Below are 23,527 nucleotides of genomic sequence, written 5' to 3'. Positions count from 1 at the left end.
ATAGTTGACTAGATGAATGAACAGATGGAGTGAGAGGCAAATGGATGTGTGGATGACTGGATAGATAGATGGGTGGATACTGGATGGATGGAAAGATAGATGGAAACATGGAAGGATTGACAGATGGAGGGGGAGAGAGAGGGACAGACAGATGGATGGAGAGATGGATGGATGAATGGATGGACAGGTGAGGTAGGTCAAGAAGCAACTCCACCTGACACCACACCAGGGCACTGACAAGGCATGGAAGGCAGGTCACGCACACCACCACAGGCAGACGGCACTGCAAATGGAAAAGAGCAGAGGTCCAATTAGTACAGCACAGATAGGAGACATTAGTCACATGTACTCTTTCAGTCATTTTTCCACCAAGTTCTGAGGAAAGGAGCCTAAATGGAGTATCTCCCAGAATCCCCTGGAGCAGAGCCAGGGAGTCGAGTGGGGATTAGGGCCTCATGGCCAGGGGCAGGCGGGAACAGGCCCAGCCCAGGGATCTGGCCTGAGAGGGCCATATTTGGTTTTGAAGAAACAGGGAAGCTTCTCGAAAGCACAACTGCCCACGCAGAAGAGCCAGGCCACCCACAGTTGCTGAGTCAGGGAGGCAGCTCCATCAGAAACAAAGGTCTCACAGTAAGGTGTCTGAAACCGTCGTTCAGGGCCTGACTTGAAGAGTCAAGAAGATATGGGTTCAAGTCCTGCCCAGCTACTAATGACTATACACCTGTGAGATGGAGTCCGCTTCTCAGAGGCTCCGTTTTCTTTATCTGTAAAATGATCCAACAATGGTAAAGACAAGCATTGTTACTAATGTTATTGGGTGCCAGCTGTGCTAATTGCCCTACTGCTATTATCCTGTGTCATTCTCACCACAATAAATAAATATTATTATCGTCCCCATGAAATAAAACCCGTGGGCCCCGCCCCTTTTACCTCTGCCACCGTAACTGCCACCGGAACTCAAAGCCTTTGTTCATGATGTGTACTCCACCCCAGAAGCCTACCCCACCCCCACCCCAAAGAGTTACTTCCTACCTTGGAGCCTAGATTTCCAGATGAAGAACTTAAGGCCCAGAGAGGTAAATGTACATACAACTATAAGAAAGAGCTAGGAAAGTTTAAGAAACTTCTCACAACTTTCTTACCCACTCCTGAATTTTCATTTTCCTTACAAATCCCCCCCAAACCCAACAGTTGCTACAAATAACAGCCAGCCTCTGCTTCCTCACTTCCAATTTCCATATTCTTGCTTAAGCCTTATCCAAGCCCTCAAATCAGCCCTGTGCAAAATGTTGGTTAATCAGGCCTGGTGGTGCATGCCTGTAATCCTAGCAAATCAGGAGGCTGAGGTAGGAGGATCATGAGAGGTACTAGAGCCATCTTGGGTAACATAGCAAGACCCTGTCTCAGATAATCATCTTCGTTTCAGATAAGTAAAGTGGGGTCCAAGAAAGGAAGTAAGTTGCTTTAGACCTTGTCAACCAACCAAAGGAGAAAGCACCAGGTGCTTTGTGACTCAATTCCAGTACTTTCTCTCAGCCAGAGTAAGCTGACCTCCAACATTCTAAGACAGAAGGTTTCACCCCTCCTCAAATCCCCAGACAGATGATAGGGATAAAAGAGATAATTAATCTGATGTTCACTAGAAAGGAAAGGTCAGACGAGGCTTGATGGCAGAGTGCTTGCCTAGCATGCACAAGATCGGCTGAGCCCTCAGCACCACACACAAAAAATTAATAAAAAAAAAAAAAACCTTGGCTAGCACTACTAGTACATTTTGCAACTAAGTAAAGAAATGAGGCCTTCTTTGAAATCATACAAGAATCAGGTGAACGAACAAGCCAAGACAGTTCTAAACCGGATTATCTCCGCATGACGGGCAGGAGGCAAGAACAGTTCTTGAAATCCATTAAATGATCTAACTCCTCTCACTCATGGTGGTGGCCCTGGCAAACTTGCCAGGCTCTGTGCTGGGAGCTAGGCGAGGGCCCTGCCCCAGAGGAACTAACTAGCAACTCCTCTCCAACCGTGGAATCTCATGTCCCACAAAACTGTACTCCTAAAATGGGCACACAGTCCATAAAATAAATAAATAAATAAAAAGCAAAGGAAAAATAAGCCAGGTGCCAGAGGATCATGTATGAAATCCTAGCTACTCAGGAGACTGCAAGTTAGAGGATTGTGAATCTAAAGCCAGCATGAGAAGAAAAGTCTGGGATACTTCCATCTTCAATTAACCAGCAAAATGTTGGGCTGAGGGGCTGGGAAGATGGCTCCGTGGTAAGAGTGCCTGCCTAGCATGTCTGAAGCCCTGAGTTCGATTCTTCAGCACTACATACACAGAAAAAGCCAGAAGTGGCACTGTGGCTCAAGTGGTACAGTGCTAGCCCTGAGCAAAAACAAGTTCAGGGAGAGTACCCAGGTCCTGAGTTCAAGCCCCAGGACTGGCAAAAAAATAAAGTTGGGCTGAATGCATGGCTCAAGTGGTAGAATACCAGCCAAGTGAGAGTATGAGGCTCTGAATTCACATCTTAATACTGGCCGAAAAAGGGGGGAAGAGGAATGAGGGAATAAATTAGTACTTGTCAGGACTATCTCATAAAATTTCACGTCTTTAGATTGAGAGACACATAAAATGTTTCTGAGCACCTTAATTTTCCAACAGACAAAAGGAGAGTTTTATTAATTCTGGCAGTTATATAGTGGGCCAGGAGGGAGAGCAACCAATCAACCCCTTCTAGAAAGGACAGGAAACTTCAAGAACAAATGAGGGCAGCCATCTCTCTGTCTCCGCTTCTCTCTGGGTGTTAGCTGTCTCATTATTCTACCTAAAGACAGGGTTTGTCTTTGTCCCAGGAACAATGTGGCTAACAGCTTCCACGTTTGGTGTCTGAGCGATTCAGCTACCTGACACTCAACCAATCAAGTAAGCTCTCAGATCCAGGATTTAAAAATAAAATCAGGGAAGATATCTGATTGGTCAATCAGTGTCAACATTGAGACTGTAAGAACATGGAAACTCTTGCTGGAGTCAAGGAGGAGGAGGAGGGAGAAGAGGAAAAAGGAGAGAGAAGGAGGGGAAGACAAAGGGGGAGGGGGAGAGGAAGGGGGAAGTTGGGTGGACAAATCACAGGGCTCCACTATGAAAGTGATAAATTCCTTTTTTTTTGGGGGGGGGTCCAGTCGTGGGGTCTGAACTCTGGGCCTGGGTGCTGTCAGCTTTTCAGCTCAAGGCTGGCGCTCTACCACTTGAGCCACAGCGCCACTTCTGGCTTTTTTCTTTTTGCTTATGTAGTGCTAAGGAATCAAACCCAGGGCCTCAGGCATGCAAGGCAAGCGCTCTACCACTGAGCCACCTTCCCAGCCCCTAAATTATTAATAGATATGCAGGAAAAGTGTCCTGGGCATGCCAGAGAGGAAGGCGCAAATTATAGTGATGAAAAACAAGTAGAACTTCTCAGAGGAGGTAGCATTTGAGCTAGGATTCAAGGTGAGGATAATTTGGAGATTCTAAATGCCATCTCCAGGGTTGAGAAGGTGGCTCAGTGGTAGAGCGCTTGCCTTGGATGCCTGAGGCCCTGGGTTCGATTCCTTGGCACCACATAAGCAAAAAGAAAAAAAAAAGAAGCCGGAAGTGGTGCTGTGGCTCAAGTGGTAGAGCACTAGCCTTGAGCTGAAGAGCTGAGGGACAGCGCCCAGGCCCAGGGTTCAGGCCCCACAACCGGACCCAAAAAATAAATAAACAAACAAACAAACAAATAAATAAATAAATAAATAAATAAATAAATAAATAAATGTCATCTCCATTAGAAGAGAAAGATGAGCACTGGTACCAGACAAAGGATCAGGAACAGGATCTGTATGACAATGCTTTAATTTTCTCTTGTTCTTTATAGTTCTGTTGTTATCATTGTTTTGTAACACTCTATCACTTAGTTGGGTTTTTTGTTTTTGTTTTTCAGATAAAGTAACTTCCCCCCCCCAGAACTGGACTCAAACTTCAATCCTTCTACCTCTTCCTCCTGGATATTTGGAATTACAGGTATGTATCACCATGCCCTGTCCTCATACCTTATATTTTATTTTTTTAAACTGAAATAAAATTCACATATAAAATGTTTTATGTTTCATTTTTGGTCCCAATGTTATTGCCTTGTTTTAGATCTAGTTTATGGGTTTGTTGTTGTAGTTTTGTCGGTCGTGGGGCTTGAACTCTGGTCCTGGGTGCTGTCCCTCAGCTCTTCAACTCAAGGCAAGTGCTCTACCACTTGAGCCACAGTGCCACTTCTGGTTTTCTGGTAGTTAACTGGAGATAAGAGTCTCATAGACTTTCCTGCCCTGGCTGGCTTTGAACCACAATCCTCAGATCTCAGCCTCCTGAATAGTTAGGATTACAGGAGTGAGCCACCAAAACCTGGCTAGTTTATAGGATTTTTTTTTAAACTATAAGAAATGTATATTAGCCAGGCGCCGGTGGCTCACGCCTGTAATCCTACTACTCAGGAGGCTGAGATCTGAGGATCGCGGTTCAAAGCCAGCCGGGGCAGGAAACTCTGGGAAATTCTTATCTCCAATAAACCACCAGAAAACCAGAAGTGGTGCTGTAGCTCAAGTGGTAGAGCGCTAGCCTTGAGCTGAAGAGCACAGAGACAGCCCTCAGGCCAGAGTTCAAGCCCCACGACAGACAAAAACCAAAAAAAAAAACCAAAAAAAAAAAACACAAAAAACCCCCCAAGAAATGTATATTAATGGATACATAGTAATTGTACATATTTATCAGATGCAGTATGGCATTTTAATACATATGTACAATGTATAATGCAAGTGTACAATGTATAATAATCTAAGCAGAGTAATTGGCATATCTGTCAACTCAGATATATCACATTCTAATTGTGTAAAAACATTTTACTTTAGCTGGGCATGGTGGTACATGCCTATAATCCCAGCACTCTAAATTCAGCCTGAACTATGTAGCAAGACTCTGTCTCAAGAAAACAAGAGTCTGGGATTGAGCTGAGTAGAATTGTTTGTCTAACATGCACAAGACCCTGGGTTTTATTCCCAGCACCACAAAAAAAATTTTTTTTAATTTTAATTAAAAAATTTCCCCCACATTTTATATGTATGCCAGAACCATGGCTTGAACTCAGGGTACCTTGCTCTCTCTTGGCATTCTTGCTATGGCTGGAGCTCTACCCCTTGAACCACACCTCTAGTCCATCATTTTGCTGGTTATTTTGGAGATAGAACCTTGCAAACTTTTCTGCCCAACCTAACTTTGAATTGTGATCCTTTGGATCTCAAGCCTTCTGAGTAGCTAAGATTACAGGTGTAACCACTCATGCCTTGACTCATTTGCTATACCTTCCCCAGTTTTCTCTAATCTTACGTCCTAATTAGCCTTAGTTCAATGATTAGAACCAGGAAATTAACATTGGTGCAATTCTGTTGACTCGCCTACAGAAAATTTTGAATTCTGCCCATTTTCCTTTCTATCATATTCAGTATCCGGCATTACACTTCATTGGGTTTTTTTTATTTTTTGTTTTTGGTGGTCATGGGGCTTGAACTCTAGGCCTGAGGGCTGTCCCTCAGCTCTTCAGCTCAAGGCGAGTGCTCTTCCACCTGAGCTACAGCGCCACTTCCTGTTTTCTGGTGGTTTATTGGAGATAAGAGTTTCTCAGACTTTCCTGCCTGGGTTGGCTTTGAATGGAGATCCTCAGATCTCAGCCTCCTGAATAGCTAGGATTACAGGTGGGAGCCACCGGCGCCCAGTTTACACTTCATTGTTATAACATCCTGCTTCTCCCTCCAATCTGTGAGACACCATGCACCAGTAACTCACACCTATAATCCTGGCTACTCAAGTGGCTAGGAGCTGGAGGATGGCTTCAAGCCAACCTAGGCAGAAAAGTCCTCAAGACTGTCTCCTATTAATTATCAAAAAGCTGGGCTGGAAGCCAGACACTGGTGGTTCATGCCTGTAATCCTAGCTCATCAGGAGGCTGAGATCTGAGGATCACAATGTGAAATGAGCCTGAGCAAGGTTTGTGAGACTCATCTCTAATTAACCAGTACAAAACTGGAAGGATAGCTATGGTAGAGCATTAGCCTTCAACAGTAAAGCTCAAGGACAGCACCCAGGCCTGAGTTCAAGTCCCAGGGCCAGCACACACACAAAAAGCTAGACTAGAGGTCTGACTCAAGTGATAAGATTATCAACCAGCCAAAGAAGACGGAGTGAAAGCTCAGGCTCTGAGTTCAAGTCCCAACACTGGTATAGACTATCCTTCCATTTGAATAGCTGATGCATTTTCTCATTATTAGACAGAGGTTGCATAACCTCAGTTGTTGTGAATACTCGTGTGATGTTATGCCCCTCAGGGTACATTAACTCAGGAGCCTCATCCTGTCCGAATCAGTCAGTACTGCTCATGCTGACATTGACCTTGGGCTGATGGTGGGGTCTACCAGGCTTTGCTTTTGTAAAGTGCTTCTTTGTAATTAGTAACTTGGGATAGAGGACAGATACACCCATGCAAAAGTCTCCATTTCCCATCATTTATATTCCTTTTTATTTTTTCCAGTCCTGGGGGTTGGACCCTCTCTTTGAGCTTTTTTGGCTCAAGTTTAGCACTCTACCACCTGAGCCACAGCTCCATTTCTACTTTTTGGTAGCTAATTTGAGATACGAGTCTCATGGGCTTTCCTGTCTGGGTGGCACCAAACCTCGATCCTCAGATCTCAGCCTCCTAAGTAGCCAGGATTACAGTCGTGAGCCACCAGTACCTGGTGATTATATATCTTTCTTTCTAAAAAGGGAGAGGTGGCTTATGCGTGTAATCCTAGATCCTTGAGAAGTAGATATTATGAGACTTGAAGTTTGAGGCCAGCCTGGGCAAGCAGTTCTGGAGATCCCATCTAAACCAATAAAAAGCTGGACACAGTCATAGGTTCCAGTCATTCCAACTATGAGGAAGTTGTAAATAAGAGGACTGACATCCAGGCCAGCTGGAGACCCTATCTCAAAAATAACCAAAGCAAACCAGGAGCTGGTGGCGCACACCTGTAATCCAAGCTACTCAAGAGGCTAAGATGTGGAGGATCACAGTTCAAAGCCAGTCCAGACAGAAGAGTTCAGGAAACATCATTTCTAATTAACTAGCAAAAAGCCAGGCTGGAGGCACAGCTCAAGAGGTACAGCCAACAAAAGAAATGAAAAGCAAAATGGACTAGGGTTGTGTCTCAAGTGGTAGAGCATCTGCCTAACCAGCAGGAGGTCCTGAGTTCAAGTCCCAGTATCATAAAAAAGTGATACAAAATGATATGTATACCTTCTAATTTTACTTAACAAATGCCACCTGTTCATTTATTGCATGCCAAAGTCCGGGGGAAAGCACGGATCTCAGAGGGGGGCTTGGTTATGTGTAGTCCTGTGACCTTGCTAGACTTTACAGTCCTCATCTGTAAAATGGGTACAATGAGGCCTTACTGCTTAGAGGGGCTGAGGCTAGAGGGAACCCAGCTCAGGAAACGGTTTTGGAAATATACCTGAGAGCCTGAGAATTCTGGGCCTGCTGCACTCGGCCAGGCCTCACCTGCCCCTTTCTGTAGTATGCTCCCATCCTGCCTCGGTCCGTGCCCCCAGGCATCTGTCCATCCTCACCGGCATGACTCCCTCATCTCTACTGCCAAGCCTTACTCGGTGAGGTCATTTCATAAGTTTTGGGCACACAAGGAAAGCCTTGTAGAGGCTGACAACTTCCTTTAGGAGTGTCTGTCTGCAATCAGTGTGTCTATGTGGCAGGGCCACGGGGCGGGGCGGGGGGGGGGGGTAGGAAGGAAGGGAAATGCCATCAGATGCAGAGGGATGTCTGAGACCCGTGGGTGGTGGATGGAGATGGCTTCCCGTGAAAAGCAGTGGGAGACTAGAAGTAACATCCTCTGACAATGCTTGGCCCTAAAGAAGAAACTATTTTACCCCACTGAGGGTTTGGTTTTTCTAGTCCTGGGGCTTGAACTCAATGCCTAGGCACTATCCCTCTCAGCTTATTCCTCTGAAGGCTAGTACTCTACCACTTGAACCACAGCCCCGCCTGCAACAACTTTTTGTTGGTTAACTGGAGATAAGAGTCTCCAGGACTAGCCAGGCGCCAGCGGCTCATGCCTGTAATCCTAGCTACTCAGGAGGCTGAGATCTGGGGATCACGGTTCAAAGCCAGTCTCACAGATGTTCCTACATCTGTGAGACTCTTATCTCCAAGAAAACCACTAGAAAACTAGAAGTGGCGCTGTGGCTCAAGCAGAAGAGCGCTCACCTTGAGCTGAAGAGCGCAGGGACAGTGCCCAGGCCCAGAGTTCAAGCCCCATGACCGACAAAAAAAAAAAAAAAAGAGTCTCCAGGATTTTCCTGCCTGGGCATGAACCACAATCATCAGCTCTCAGCCTCCTTCGTAGCTAGGATTACAGGTGTGAACCATCATACTTGATCCACAGGGGGTTCTTACTGTAGAAGCCAAATGGATATTTCTGTCTTACTGCGATCTTAAATGGACTTACTTGAAATTAACTTCCTACCATGGCACTCACTCCAGATCCAATTTAATAGTCCAACAAGTACTTTTTTGAGGTGGTTTTTGTTGTTGGTTTGGTTTGGTTTTGGTGTATGTGTGTGTGTGTGTGTGTGAGTGTGTGTGTGTGTTTGGCAATGTTGAGGTTTGAACTCAGAGCCTCCTATTCCCAAGGCAGGCATTCTACTACTTGCACCATGCCTCTCAGCTTCCTCTCTCTCTCTCTCTCTCTCTCTCTCTCTCTCTCTCTCTCTCTCTCTCTCTCTCTCTCTCTCTCTCATCTTTTTAGTAGAGTCTCCAGTGTTTACCCAGTGCCAATCTCAAGCAATCCTCCTACCTAGGTTCTCCTGCATAGCTAAGATCACAAGCATGAGCCACCACACCAGGCTCCTTGATAGAAATGATGATCTTCCAACCTTGCCCCAAGTGTTGGGATTACAGGTATGCGTCACTATTCCTGGCTTTGTTTTTTCATTGTGGTCCTTTATCTAAGATTGTCAGTAGATGATGATAAAGGAGGGAGTTGCTTAGCAACTCCTCCAAAACCAAGTGAATATCAACTATTCCCATCCTGTGTCCAGAGGGCAGATAGCTGAGACCTGTTTCCCCCAGCACTCAGTGGCTTGAAGGCCTCCCTCAACCCAGCCAGGCCACTCTTTCTTCAATTAAGCAGATGAACACCTTAAAGTCTGCTTTGTAGAGATCCAGCAGCATACAGGACATTACCCTAGGTTCCAGAGTTCCAGAGCTCACCCCCTTGTCAAGGCAAAAGGATGATAAAGTTTAACTTATGACTGAGGCCAAGTAAGACATTAACAATAATTGGGACTGGGGGCAAAGCTCAAGTGGTAGAGCACTAGCCTAATCGGACCCCTGAGTGCAATCTCCAGTACCAAACACATACATACACACAAAAATAAAATTAAAAATTAAAAACGGGAGGGGCTGGGAATGTGGCTTAGTGGTAGAGTGTTTGCCTACCATGCACGAAGCCCTCAGTACCACATAAACAGAAAAAGCCGGAAGTGGCCCTGTGGCTCAAGTGGTAGAGTGCCACAGTCTTGAGCAAAAGAAGCTCAGGGACAGTGCCCAGGCTGAGCTCAAGCCACAGAACTGGCAAACACACACACACATATACACACACACACACACACAACAAAACAACATGAAGAGTTGGGTGCTGGTGGATCACACTAGTAATCTTAGCTATTCAGGAGGCTAAGATCTGGAGGATGGTGATTCAAAGCCAGTCCAGGCAGGAAAGTTCTCAATACTCTTAAAAAAAAGAGAGAGAGAGAGAGAGAGAGAGAGAGAGAAAGAGAAAGAAAGAAAGAGAGAGAGAGTAAGCCAGGCGCTGGTGGCTCACGCCTGTAATCCTAGCTACTCAGGAGGCTGAGATCTGAGGATCGCGGTTCAAAGCCAGCCCGGGCAGGAGAGACTGTGAGACTCCTATCTCCAATAAACCACCAGAAAACTGGAAGTGGCGCTGTAGCTCAAGTGGTAGAGCGCTCGCCTTGAGCTGAAGAGCTGAGGGACAGCGCCCAGGCCCAGAGTTCAAGCCCCACGACCGACAAAAAAAAAGAAAAAGAAAAAGAAAAAGAGAGAGAGAGAGAGAGAGAGAGTGCTGGGCACCAGTGGCTCACACCTGTAATCCTAGCTACTCAAGAATCTGAATTCTGAGGATCACGGTTCAAAGCCAGCCCATGCAGGAAAGTCTGTGAGACTCTTATCTCCAAATATCCATCAGAAAAACAGAAGTGGTGCTGTGGCTCAAGCGGTAAACTTTTGCCTTGAGTTGAAGAGCTCAGAGATAGTGCCCAGGCCCAGAGTTCAAGACCCACGACCAACAAGAGAAAAAGAAGAGAGAAAAGTTTGAGGAACTCCTCTGGAGTTGAAATTTTGACAATCTTTATACCATTTCTTTCTGTTTTTGCTATTGTCCTTGTTTAGAGATAACATTTCATTATCTTTCTATCTATCTTTCCATCTATCTATCTATCTGTCTGTCTATCTATCTATCTATCTATCTATCTATCTATCTATCTATCTATCTATCTATCTATCTATCTATCTATCTATCTACCTATCTACTTATCTACCTATCTACCTATCTACCTATCTACCTATCTATCTATCTAACTCCCAAACTGGTCTTGAACTCATGATCCTCAGGAATTACAGGTGTGCATCCCCACACCTGGCTTTGATATCATTTTTGATGATGGCCTTCCAATAAAGTCTCTTTTGCACAGGAAAATCCAGGGATGTTTCTGGTATTTCAAAATAATCTGGTTTTGTTTGTGTGGTTTTTTTTTCCTTCAGGTGCTGGAGATGGAACCTAAGGCTTCACTCAAACTAGACAAGCACATTACCACTGAGATACACCTCCAGCCCAGAACAAATATCCAAAGGATCTGGCCTCCCAAAGTAGGGCAGACTTGCCTCCTCCTTAGTCCCACACCCCCTTCAAACTAGTTCCTGCCACCAAGTTAAACCCACTGCTTTTTTTTTTCTTTTTGGTCAGAAGTGGAGCTTGAACTTGGGGCCTAGGCACTGTTCCTGAGCTCCTTTTGTTCAAGGCTAGTGCTCTACCACTTTAAGCCACAGCGTCACTTCCAGTTTCCTGGTGATTTGTTCGAGTCTCATGTAAGTGGTGCTGTGGCTCAAGTGGTAGAGTGCTAGCCTTGAGCAAAAAGAAGCTCAGGAACAGTGCCCATACCCTGAGTGTTCAAGCTCCAGGACTGGCAAAATAATAATAATAATAACAAGATTTTGGGGCTGGGAGGTGGCTCAGTGGTAGAATGCTTGCCTTGCATGCATGAGGCCCTGAGTTTGATTCCTCAGTACCACATAAACAGAAAAAGCCAGAAGTGGTGCTGTGGCTCAAGTGGTAGAGTACTAGCCTTGAGCTGAAGAGCTAAGGGACAGCGCCCAGGCCCAGAGTTCAGGCCCCACAACTGACAAGAAGGAGGAGGAGGAGTAAGAGGAGGAGGAAGGAGGAAGAGGAGGAGGAGGAGGAGGAGGAGGAGGAGGAGGAGGAGGAGGAGGAGGAGGAGAAGAAGAAGAAGAAGAAGAAGAAGAAGAAGAAGAAGAAGAAGAAGAAGAAGAAGAAGAAGAAGAAGAAGAAGAAGAAGAAGAAGAAGAAGAAGGAAGAAGAAGAAGAAGGAGAAGGAGAAGGAGAAGGAGAAGGAGAAGGAGAAGGAGAAGGAGAAGAAGAAGAAGAAGAAGAAGAAGAAGAAGAAGAAGAAGAAGAAGAAGAAGAAGAAGAAGAAGAAGAAGAAGAAGAAGAAGAAGAAATCGTCTCATGTGCTTTCCTGCCCCAGCTGACTTTGAACTACAATCTTCAGATCTCAGACTGGTGAGCAGCTAGGATGACAGGTGTGAGCCACCAGCCCCCTGCTCCCACTGCTTCTTAAAGGGACCAAGTCCCCCTTTTCCATATACTGATCATTTAAATCTACTTCAACAGCACCAAAAGAAGTTTTCAGAAGGTTATCAGGGAGATTCTTCCTTGCCCTCTCTCATTATTTTCCCAGAAAGAGACCTGAGGGCTTCTTGCTTCCCTTCCCAACCCAGCTGTCTTTTGCACCAATTAACTAGGGACTAATTGCTTCCTAATTGCAAGGCAGCTGACCCAATCCTGGCTCCTACCCACACCAACTGACAGGGATAGATCTTTGGTGAATTCCAATGGTACATTTGTTCCACAAATGTATGTTGCCAGGTCCTGGTTCTTCCTATTGAACAATATTATTGAATGGGATGATTCAGTCACTGGCTTTCATGGAGCTCACAGCCTACATGCAGAAAAATCACATGAAATTTCAGATAATGGCTGCCATGTTGGGGAGAGGGGAGACATCGGTGGAATATAATACAGCACAGAGTAATTGTCAAGTGATTTAAACGTGTCTTGGGAAGGTCTTGCCAAGGAGGGAACATTTGAGTTGAGACCTGAGTTGGTAATCAGGAGCCAGTGACCATGAGAAGGAAGGGCAGGACAGAGACAATGACAAAGGCCAAGGGAGTACACTGCAAGGTGTACCTGGGTGTTATCCATTTTCCCTATTAAGCCCTCAGGATTTCTGAGGTGAGAAGTCACATTGAGACACACAGTTAAGACTCCAACCTGGCAGAGGGTAGGGGCGTGGCCCCTAAGAGGAGGAGTGAGCTCCTTGATTGGTCAGTTTTCAGAGTCCTGATTGGTTCTTGGCAGTAACGGAGATTCTCTTACTTCAAGGTTCCAAATTCCACTGCCTTGTTGGGACAAGGCTGGAAGCCCTGGGCTGCTGGTGGTGGAGGAAACCATAGAGAAAAGGGGGGACAAAAAATGCTGATTGCTATAAGAAAAACCCTGATTTTTAAATGTTAACAAGGAATTTAAAACACTTTCAACCGCAGTCTACAGGCATGAGCCACTGGTTTAAGAATCTGCTGGGTCTGGGAAGGTGGCTCAGTGGTAGAGTGCTTGCTTCGTATGCATGAGGCCCTGGGTTCAATTCCTCAGCACTACATAAACAGAAGAAGCCGGAAGTGGGCCCTGTGGCTCAAGTGGTAGAGCCCTTGCCTTGAGCTGAAGAGCTGAGGGAAAGCGCCCAGGCCCAGAGTTCAGATCCCACAACCGAATAAAGAAAGAAAGAAAGAAAGAAAAAAAAAAGAATTTGCCATCACGTCTGATGATGGCTTTCCAATAAAGTCTCCTTGGCACAGGATAATCCAGGGAGGTTTCTGATATTATGAAAGAATCGTGTGATGGTTTTTTATTTTTCTCGTATTCAACATGTCCTTGGGCGGGACCTGGCCCGCCTGCTGGGGTGTGATGGGATTCAGTGGAAGGTTTGGAAGAAAAGGTGAGGAAGAAGAGCCCTCTGAGTGTACCCTGAATCCTGGGACACCCCGGCCCTAGCAGAAACGTGCCCCAGAAGGTATACACCTCCACAGACACAGATTGAGCAACTACTGTGTACAAGGATCAGAATTAAGTGCTATGCAGGCATTGTGGAACTACACCCTTCTCCAGGGCTGGGTGAGACATGGATTCCTGTGCTAATTTGCCTTCCTGTAATTGCGTGGCCTTGTCTGTTGTTTATCATCTTTCTGAGGTTGGACACTCAGCCTCAACGTTGACACTCACGAACTAAATCCAGTGGAGAAGGTTAGGAAGAACCTTGAGCGTCTGCTTAGAGAATCTGATCTAGATCTGAAAGGCAGCGGGAGCCACTGGAGGTTCTTAAGCAGGGGAGTAACATGCTGAAAAGGAAAATGTAGAAGGCCACCTGGGCAGACATAACATAAACCACCTATCTGTGCTGCAAAAGACCCAACTGAAGCATAGACAAATCAGATGTATCACCACTAGCTCACCACAAAGCTTTCTTTCTTACTGTAGTCCACGGGCAGGGGCCCTCGCAAGGCCTTCAACCTGTGCAGATGCACAGGGCCCCACACTTACTTTAATGCTCTGCTGCCACCAAGCTTGCAATTCTTAAGAATTTTGAACAAGCCAGGTGCCAGTGCCTCATGCCTGTAATCCTAACTACTCTGGAAGTTGAGATCTCAGGATCCCAGTTCAAAGCTAGCCTGGGCTGGAAAGCCCATGAGACTCTTATCTCCAATTAATCAGCAAAAGGCTGGAAGTGGAGCTGTGGCTCAAGTGGAAGAGTCTTGAGAAAAAAAGCTAAGGATCAGCACCCAGACCTTGAGTATAAGTCCCATGGTTGAGTGTGTGTGTGTGTGTGTGTGTGTGTGTGCATGCACACGCACATGAGAATTTTAAACAAAAGACCCTGTGTTGCTAGGTGCTGGTGGCTCATGCCTTTAATCCTAGCTCAGGAGGCTGAGCTCTGAGGTTCACAGTTCAAAGCCTACCCAGGCAGGAAAGCCTATGAGACTCTTATCTACAATTAACCACCAGAAAACCAGAAGTGGAACTGTGGCTCAAAACTATAAAGCACCAACCAGTCTTGAGCATAAAAGGTCAGGGACAGCACCCAGGCCCTGAGTTCAAGCCCCACAACCACTACCCTGACAACAACAAAAGACTGTTTTCCTTTGTATACCTGACTCCACAGATTATCTAGCCAATTCTTCCAACAGGAACCCTTCCTTCTGATCCCTGCTCCCCTCCTCCTCATCTAAACCCTACTCCTCCCTCTCCCTTCCAACTCTAGTCACATCAACTTGTCATCAGATCTTGGTTGTATTCCTTCAGGACATTAACACAGCTTGTTCCCCTGGCCTGGATCTCCCTCTCCCACTGCACCCCAAGATCAACTCAATTCTTTTTATTTATTTATTTTTTTGGCCCGGTCGTGGGGCCTGAACTCTGGGCCTGGGCACTGTCCCTCAGCTCTTCAGCTCAAGGCTAGTGTTCTACCACTTGAGCCACAGCGCCACTTCAGCTTTTTTATGTGGTGCTGAGGAATCGAACCCAGGGCCTCAGGCATGCAAGGCAAGCTCTCTACCACTGAGCCAACTTTCTAGCCCCTCAACTCAATTCTTAATTCAACAGATTTTGTTTTCCCTCCAAGATCTGAACATAATTATCTCCTGAGAGACATCTCCTATGGCTTGCCAGGATCATCTACTCAGAAAAACCTTAGGGTTAAGTATAGTTTTGCAAGCCTATAATACCAACTACCAGGGAAGCAGAGACAAGAGGATAGAGGTAGAGAGGCCAGCTCAAGCAACTGTATGGGGAGAATGAGTCTAAAAAATAAGCTAAAAGCAAAAGGAATAAGGGCCTTACATGCATAAGGCTCTGGGTTCCATCCCAGGTACCAGAAGTTAGAGTAATAGGTCACATGGATGATAAAGAAGGTGAAGCCATCTTTCACTTTTCTTGGCTCTCCCAAGTGGATGATGGGAAATTTTCAGGAATGCTCAGAGTACATCTCCAGTAGGCTGGACTCCACACCTGGACTTATCCAGCAGGAGCCCATTAGACTCTGGAGCTTCTTCCCCATAGAAGAACAATCTTAGAGAGGATTGGGAGGGAGAACCAAGCTTTGTGAAAAGGAAGCAAGAATGAAGTTATTTCAGACGTCTGTCAGAAATGTGGTCTTGGGTATTTGGGAACTTTATGTTCACAAAGGTTTGTCCAAAGCCAGGTGCTGGTGGCTTAAGTTTACCTAGGAGACTGCAATCTGGAGAATCATGGTTCAAAGCCAGCCCAGGGTTCAAAAAAAAAATCGGAGTCTCCATCTCTAATTAGCTAGCAAAATGCCAGACTGAAAGCATGGTTCAAGTGAAAGCACAAAGCCCTGAGTTCAAGCCACAGGACAGAAAAAAAAAAGTTTGTTCATTGACTACTATCACCCAAGGGAAGAAGTATTTCCTTCTTTTAACTACCAGAGATAGAAAGAAAGGACAAGATTTATCCAAAATCTATCCTCTGGTCAACTTTATTTATCCTGGCAAAATAAGATCAGAAATAGTAAAACTTTTTTTTGTCAGTTGTGAGGCTTGAACTCAGGGCCTGGATGCTATCCCTGAGTTTTTGTGCTCCAGACTGGAGCTTTATCGTTTTGAACCACAGCGCCTCTTCTGGTTTTCTGGTGGTTAACTGGAGATAAGAGTCTCACAGACTTTCCTGCCCAGGCTGGCTTTGATCTGCGATTCTCAGATCTCAGCCTCCTGAGTAGCTAAGATTATGGGCATGTGCCACCTGTGCCCGGCAGAAACAGCGAAACTTCTGACTGGCTCATTAAAAAGATCCCATGCACAGCACAAGGATCTGAGCTAAGTTGCGCTCGTGTGTGTGTGTGTGTGTGTGTGTGTGTGTGTGTGTGTGTGTGTGCGCGTGCGTGCACATGCACGCACGCGTATGTGTTCAAATGTAAGGCCTTAAGCTTGCTAGGCAGCTGCTCTATCATTTGAGCTGTGTCTCCAGCCCAGCATTTTGTTGGTTCATTTGAGATGGAGTTTCAAGTTTTCTGTCTGTGCTATCTTTGAATTTCAATCCTCTGGGTCTCAGCCTCTTGAGTAGCTAGAATTATAAACATGAGCTAAAGAGACTAGGCTCTCTGCTCTTTTTGGCTTTGGTTATCTTCAGATCGGCTCTCACATTATCCCATATACCCAGATCAGCTTGGCCCTCCATCCACCTCGTTAGGCTATTTATGCATCCTGCGTAGCTGGGATCTCAAAGGTGCATGCCAGTGCCTTCTCGGACTTTCTTCCACATGCAAAGATATCAGAAATGGGAGGGTTTGAAAGAGAGTGGCCTAAGAAAGCCCCATCTGTCACCAGATGCCACACAGAGAAGAAACTCTGGACTACAATGGAGATAAATGTGATGTGTTAATGAATTATCACTAGTGACGTGGAAGCTGCTTAGCATGGTGGCCAGGAGGGATTTGGATCGTGCTTGACAATTTCAGGCTGCACACTTCATCTTGTCCTCAGGAGCAAGTGGCTTACTTCTGTATGCCTCAGTTTCTCTATCCATTAAAAGGGCTCATCATAGCTGGGCCTGTAATCCTAGCTACTCAGGAGGCTGAGATCTGAGGATTGAGGTTCAAAGCCAGCCCAGGTAGGAAAGACTGTGAGAGTCTTATCTCCAATCAACTACGCAGAAAAAGCTGGAAGTGGGGCTGTGGCTAAAGTGGTAGAGTGCTAAGTTCAGGGACAGTACCCAGGCCCTGAGTTTAAGCCCCAGAGGGCATGTGCAAACACACTGACACACACACACACACACACACACACACACACACACACACACACACACACACACACACACACACACACACACACATTAGAGGTCTGAAGCCTGTTGGAAGTCAGTATGAGTGGAATGGGGTCCCCCGCCCCCACCCTCCACCCCCAACACACACACACACTGGCCATGGCTCCAGGAAGTTCCTCTGCTGCCACTTGCTATTATTAGGTCAAGCAGTCTTCATGTCAAATCCAGATGGGGAGAAGAGCAGGGCCTGGCCTGGCCTAGCAGGCTGAGGGCTGGGAACATGGCTGGGAGGCTGGGTTTGGGTCTGAGCCCCACCCTGCTCCTCTGCCCTCCCTTGCCTGCAGCTGGTCCAGCAGCCACGTCTACACTTGGCTCTGAGGTTGGTGCAGAGAATTCCCTCCACCCCTCCTTCTCTCCCTCCCCCCCTCCCTCCCATCATGGCCGCCTCCTCTGAGAAGCTACTCAGCCCTTCTGCAGCCTCAGCACTTTCCTGCCCACTCCCCAAGAAGCCAAGCCTGCAGGGAGCTCAGAAGCCGACACTGCTGGCCTCTGGATGCTGCCTGCCTGGGCGAGGGGACAGTCGCCTTCTCATCTGCAGGTCTTCCTGCCTCCACTGAAGCTCACTGACTCAGCCCGGGGTGTAAGGCCCACACACCTGGTTGGCATCTCAGCCCTACCAAAACATGCTCAGACAACTTGGACCAGGAACTCTCCCTCTCTTTCTGAATCTGTTGCTTTCTCCGTGTGTGTGTGTGTGTGTGTGTGTGTGTGTGTGTGTGTGTGTGTGTGTGTGTGTGTGTGTGTGTGTGTGTGTACGTCTGTCTATGTGTACATGTACTAGGATTTGAACTAGGGCCTCATGCTCACTCAGGTTTTCCTGCTCATAGCAGATGCTCTACTACTTGAGCCACACCTCCACTTCAGGCTTTTTGGTGGCTAATTGGAGATAAAAGTCTCATAGACCTTCCCTTCCCCCGGCTGGCTTTGAAACTGTGATCTTCAGATCTCAGCCACCTAAGTAGCTGGAATTACATGTATGAGTCACCTGCACTGGGCTGGAACCTCTCAGTTTTACCTAGAAAATAGAGATAATCTTGGCACCTAGTTCTCAGAGCTGTGGAGAATGAGTGGATGGCATGGGGGAGGTACTTGTGTCATTTATTATTGTTGCATCACATTGGTGAGCTAGGTCTGAGGAAGACAAAGGCAATTTGGGAAGCTGGGGATCCGCGTGTGGACCTGTCCCTCTCCCTCTCTGAGACTCAGCTTAGCTATCTGGATCATGAAGTGACCATCTAGGACTCCAGCTGTAGTATTTTCAAGTAGTGAAGGGGTCATTTAAAATAATCTGACAAGGCCAGTACAGACAGAGCACCCAAACAGTTACTGCTGGTGTACAGTGACTAAAAACAAAGTTGGGAGGCTGGGCACTGGTAGCTCATACCTGTAATCCTAGCTACTTAGGAGGCTAAGATCTGAGGATCACGGTTCAAAGCCAGCTGGGGCAGGAAAGCCCGTGGGACTCTTATCTCAAAATTAACCACCAGAAAACCAGAAGTGTATCTGTGGCTCAAACTGGTAGGGTGCTAGCCTTGAGCAGAAAGGAAAGCTCAGGGACAAGCCCTGGGTTAAAAAAAAAAAAAAAAAAAGAACAAAGCTGGGTACAGTAGCTCACACCTGTAATCCCAACAACTAACAAGTCACAGATGTGGCTTAGCCTGAGACTTATAAGATGCAAGCTACAAGGACCACAGTGACAAATTGCCACATGTGGATTACAAAGGATGAATGCAAATGGGGATCCAACCCACCAGATGACAACTGCACGGTGCCCCTGCCATGGACCTAGATTCTCCCCTTCACCAGGCGCAAGGAACCCTTTAGCAGTCACAGAAATCCAGCCTGGCTCAGCCAGAGTTGTCCCGTTGGTCTATGAGGCTGCTCTGGAGTCCCTTGCTGCCTAGCAGGCATTTCAGGACCCACTTCCCTTCTCCAACACCGGAAGTTTGAGTGACAACGTTGCCCAGGGCAACAGCAGCTTGATGACATCATGGAGGCCATGGCCTTGCCAAACTGGTTTGAGAACGAGGTCCTCCATCCTCCTCCTTGGGCTGTGACCTTGGGAACCTCCAGTTTTGCTCATAAGGAGGCTCGCACATCTTAGACCCATACCAGCAAGAACCAGCTCTAGGCCCGATGCAGTGGTGCATGCCTATAATCTAAGCTATTCAGAAGGTGGAGATAGGAGAATCAAGATCCAAAGCTGACCTGGGCAAAAAGCATGAGACCCTATCTGAAAAACAACCTAAAAGCAAAATGACTTGGGGGTATGGCCCAACTAGTACAGTGCTTGCTTCCCAAGCAAGAGGCCTTGAGTTCAACCCCCAGTACCACCAAATAAAACAAAACCAGTTCTCCTCCAGGGCCTCTGTGTTCTGGCCTCACCTCACTTGCCCAACCTCCCTACAAAGTCCTCACCACTCTGCCTCCCTTTCTCTACTCACACTCTTCCCCAAGCTGCAGGTCTTAACTTCTCTCCACAAACCAAAGCCAGTGAGGGCTCCACTCTCCATATCTTCTGGAGTCCAGAAACCGTGTCTCCATGTAGCCACTGCGCTGTGAGACTCCAATCCCCCACCCCCATCTCACTCCACCACTTGAGCCACAGCTCCACTTCCGGCTTTGTGCTGGTTAATTGCAGGTAAGAGTCTCATGAACTTTTCTGCCCAGGCTGGCTTCAAATCTTGATCCTCAGATTTCAGCCTCTTGAGGAGCTAAGATTCCAGGTCTGAGCCACCAGCACTTAGCATATGGATCCACATTCTGATCCACCCGCTTGGTATGATACTCATTCCAGGACTAGAGTCTGGAACAAAATTTTATCCTTGGCTCCTAACCTGCTCCCAGAGACCCTTCACTCTGCCAGTCTGTGTCTGGAAGAATCAGAAGCCTTCCTGTTGTAACCCATTGTTTTTTGTTTTGTTTTGTTTTGTTTTGTTTTTTTGGGGTCCGGTCGTGGGGCCTGAACTCTGGGTCTGGGCGCTGTCCCTCAGCTCTTCAGCTCAAGGCTAGCGCTCTACCACTTGAGCCACAGCACCACTTCTGGCTTTTTTCTTTTTGCTTATGTGGTGCTGAGGAATCGAACCCAGGGCCTCAGGCATGCAAGGCAAGCGCTCTACCACTGAGCCAACTTCCCAGCCCCTGTAACCCATTGTTTTAGGATGACCTGGAACTGACCAGTGCAATCCCTTCTTTTTCTAGACAAGCAGCTGGAGGCCTAGGCCTCCTCCTTCAAGAGTCATTCACCCTGCTCGTTTGGCATTCAAGGCCCTTCACAGACAGATCTAACCTTCCCCCCCTTCCTCCACCCATAGCCCATTCTCTTCCTTTTCCCATTCACAGTTCCTCTGCCAAAATGCCCTTCCATGCCTTTTCCCCTTATCTGTGGAGTTTCTTTTGCACTCATGTTTAAGATCAGTTTACACATCAGCTCCTCTGATAAGCCTTCCAGGATTCCTCCAACACCTCCCAACACACATACTCATCCAAGAAGCAGCAAGGTAGAAAGAAGCATCTTCAGCTTTAGGTAGAATTCAACTGTTTATGTGTCACTACTGGCCCAGGATGTCTTCCTTAACCTTCCACTTCCTCCTCTGTTGGATCAGACTCTATCTTGCAATGGTTGTCTGACATGCAACAGATGCTGGACAAATATCTCCTGATGTTTACTCTTTCCTGGGCTGTGGCTGTAAGAGTTCTCAGTTTCAGCACTAGAGTGCCCTTTGATCTCTAGATTACCGCTATCACCAGTCACCTCACTCCCTCTCCTGGCATCACCCCCTTGCCAGGAGGAAAAGAAAAAGGCACACAGCTGGTTTGGGCTGGATACCAACCCTAAAGGGCTTATCTGTGACCTGCATTCCCACAGTGGCACAGCCAGGAGTGAATGAATGCCAGAGTGAGACACTAAATCCATGCAGACAGACACCTGTACAATTCCTCAGCAGAGTTACGGAGCTAGTATGGAGATGGCTGTTCATTGGAGCCTACAACTGCCACTCAAGCAGGCCCTGAGACTCTTAAGGGGAATATAGGTGTGCCCTACAGGAAAGGGCGGTTCCAAGAGGTATGCAGTTCAACACAGTTGGCCTTGGAGGGCTCTCTGAGGGCCTGGGACCTTGAACTAACCTTCCAAACTAGGCTCTGTCTGAGGCTGGGTACTATTGGCTCATGCCTGTAATCTTAAGTACTCAGGAGACTGAGATCTGAGGAGCAAGGTTCAAAGCCAGGCATGAACAGGAAAGTCCATTAGAATTTTATCTCAATTAACTATCAAGGGGCTGGGAAGGTGGCTCAGTGGTAGAGCGCTTGCCTTGCATGCATGAAGCCCTGGGTTCGATTCCTCAGCACCACATAAGCAAAAAGAAAAAAGCCGGAGGTAGTACTTTGGCTCAAGTGGTAGAGCGCTAGCCTTAAGCTGAAGAGCTGAGGGACATCCTCCAGGCCCAGAGTTCAGGTTCCATGACCAGACCAAAAAAAAAAAAAAAAAAAAAAAAAAACTATCAAAAAAGGGGGAGTGGAATTATGGCTCAAGTAGTAGAGCACTAGCCTTGAGCAGAAAAGGAACAGCAAGCATCCAGGCCCTGAGTTCAAGACCTGGTACCTGTACCCAAAGACAAACAAAAAAAAAGAAAGAAAAGAAGGGGATGGAATTAGATGACAGATGGGTGGATAACAGTCTTTTCCTTGAATGTCTGTATTAGAAGATTGTTTTAAGGTGAATCATCCCAGAAGCCACATTTTAAAATATCCAATATTGGAGTCTTTATTATACAGTTAACAGGCTGCAGGTAGCCAGTTGTTACAAAAGCCTGCAGCACTCAAATACACATAACACAGCTAGCAAATATGCTAAAGGGTAAAGAAATAACAAAAACAATACCAACAAACCAATTCAGCTTCAATGGCGAGCTGAGTTGGGACGCCATGATGACTGGAGACGAGACAGGAGACAGGACACAGACAGGACCGGATCTTGGAGACACGTGTGACATGGAGCAACGGCAGCTAGGCTGGTCCCGGCCTAAATAGGTCGGTGGAAGGGTCAAATCCTCAGGAAATTCCCAGTCCCAGGCACTGGACTGACAGATTTGATAACCTATCAGCCAAGAGCCCGCCCCTGCCTCCAGGGATCTGGACACACCCATTACCTGGGAGGCAGCTGATGGGCATAGGGTTTTCTTCCCCCAGCGTGAAGATGAGATATGGGGCCTTCCAGACCTGGCCTCCTTACTTCAAGATCATGATGGAGCTGAACCTAGGGTCTTCAACAGGAACATGGCCCCACAATCCTATGCTACAAAGCACAGATGCTAGACTCAGAAGGTGGCATGAATCACAGCTCCACTACCTGTGGGCCTTTGTCCTCATATGTATAATAGAACAACAATGCAGGTATCACTTCATTATGAGGATTCACGCGCTTGGTGCATGACAAGTTCAAAAGAAGTGAGTTGCTATTTTTTATTGTATGTATTTGACAGTCAGGACTGCCCCCGACTCCATCAGCCTAAGCTCCACCTTTCTTTGGTCGCCAGTCCTCACCCTAGGGTGGCTTTCCCTAGTGGATCTAAGCTCCATTCTCCCTGATTAGACTCCTTGTTTGATCGTGGAGATGTTCTCTCCCCCTCCCCCTCCCCCCTCCTTCCCTCTCTCTCTCTCCGTCTGTCTCTGTTTCTCTCTCTCTCTCCTCCCCCCCCCTCGGTCCCCGGAGGTTCAGCAACGGTGTCAAAGTGCAGCTAGTCACTCAGACCCTGCTCTCCAGGGACCCAGACCAGGTGTCCCCAAAGTGGCCACCTTCAAGACAGAACACTGACGTCAGAAGTGGGTGGAGTCGGGGGGGAGACAACTAGTTCTCACGAACAAAGGGGAAGGCGGGGAGGAGCCATCCTGATGGCTTCGGTGCTCCTGCGATTTCAGGTCACTCGTCAGCTTAGGGAACCCTCCTCGACCTTGATGTAGATCCTGCATCCAACCTCCCGCATGGACTTCCATCCGACCCCGCCAGACACAGCACAGCAGGTCCAAGACTACAATACCCGACATCCTTAGCGCCGGAGGGCGGGGCCTCTTCTCGGGGCGTGGCCTTCAAATTGAATTTCCCCAATGAATAGCGAGCGTGGGCGGGGCCAAATCAAGGATTGGCTGGGGCGACGGGACAGGGCGGAGTCAGAGAGGCTGCTGGCGCGGCTGGACAGGCGTCTGTAGCAGA

The sequence above is a fragment of the Dipodomys merriami genome, unplaced genomic scaffold (assembly GCF_024711535.1).
Source record: "Dipodomys merriami isolate MVZ:Mamm:240054 unplaced genomic scaffold, mDipMer1.0.p SCAF_45, whole genome shotgun sequence".
Lineage (NCBI taxonomy): Eukaryota > Metazoa > Chordata > Mammalia > Rodentia > Heteromyidae > Dipodomys > Dipodomys merriami.
The sequence above is the reverse complement of the archived record's forward strand: the minus strand, read 5'-3'. Positions refer to the sequence as shown.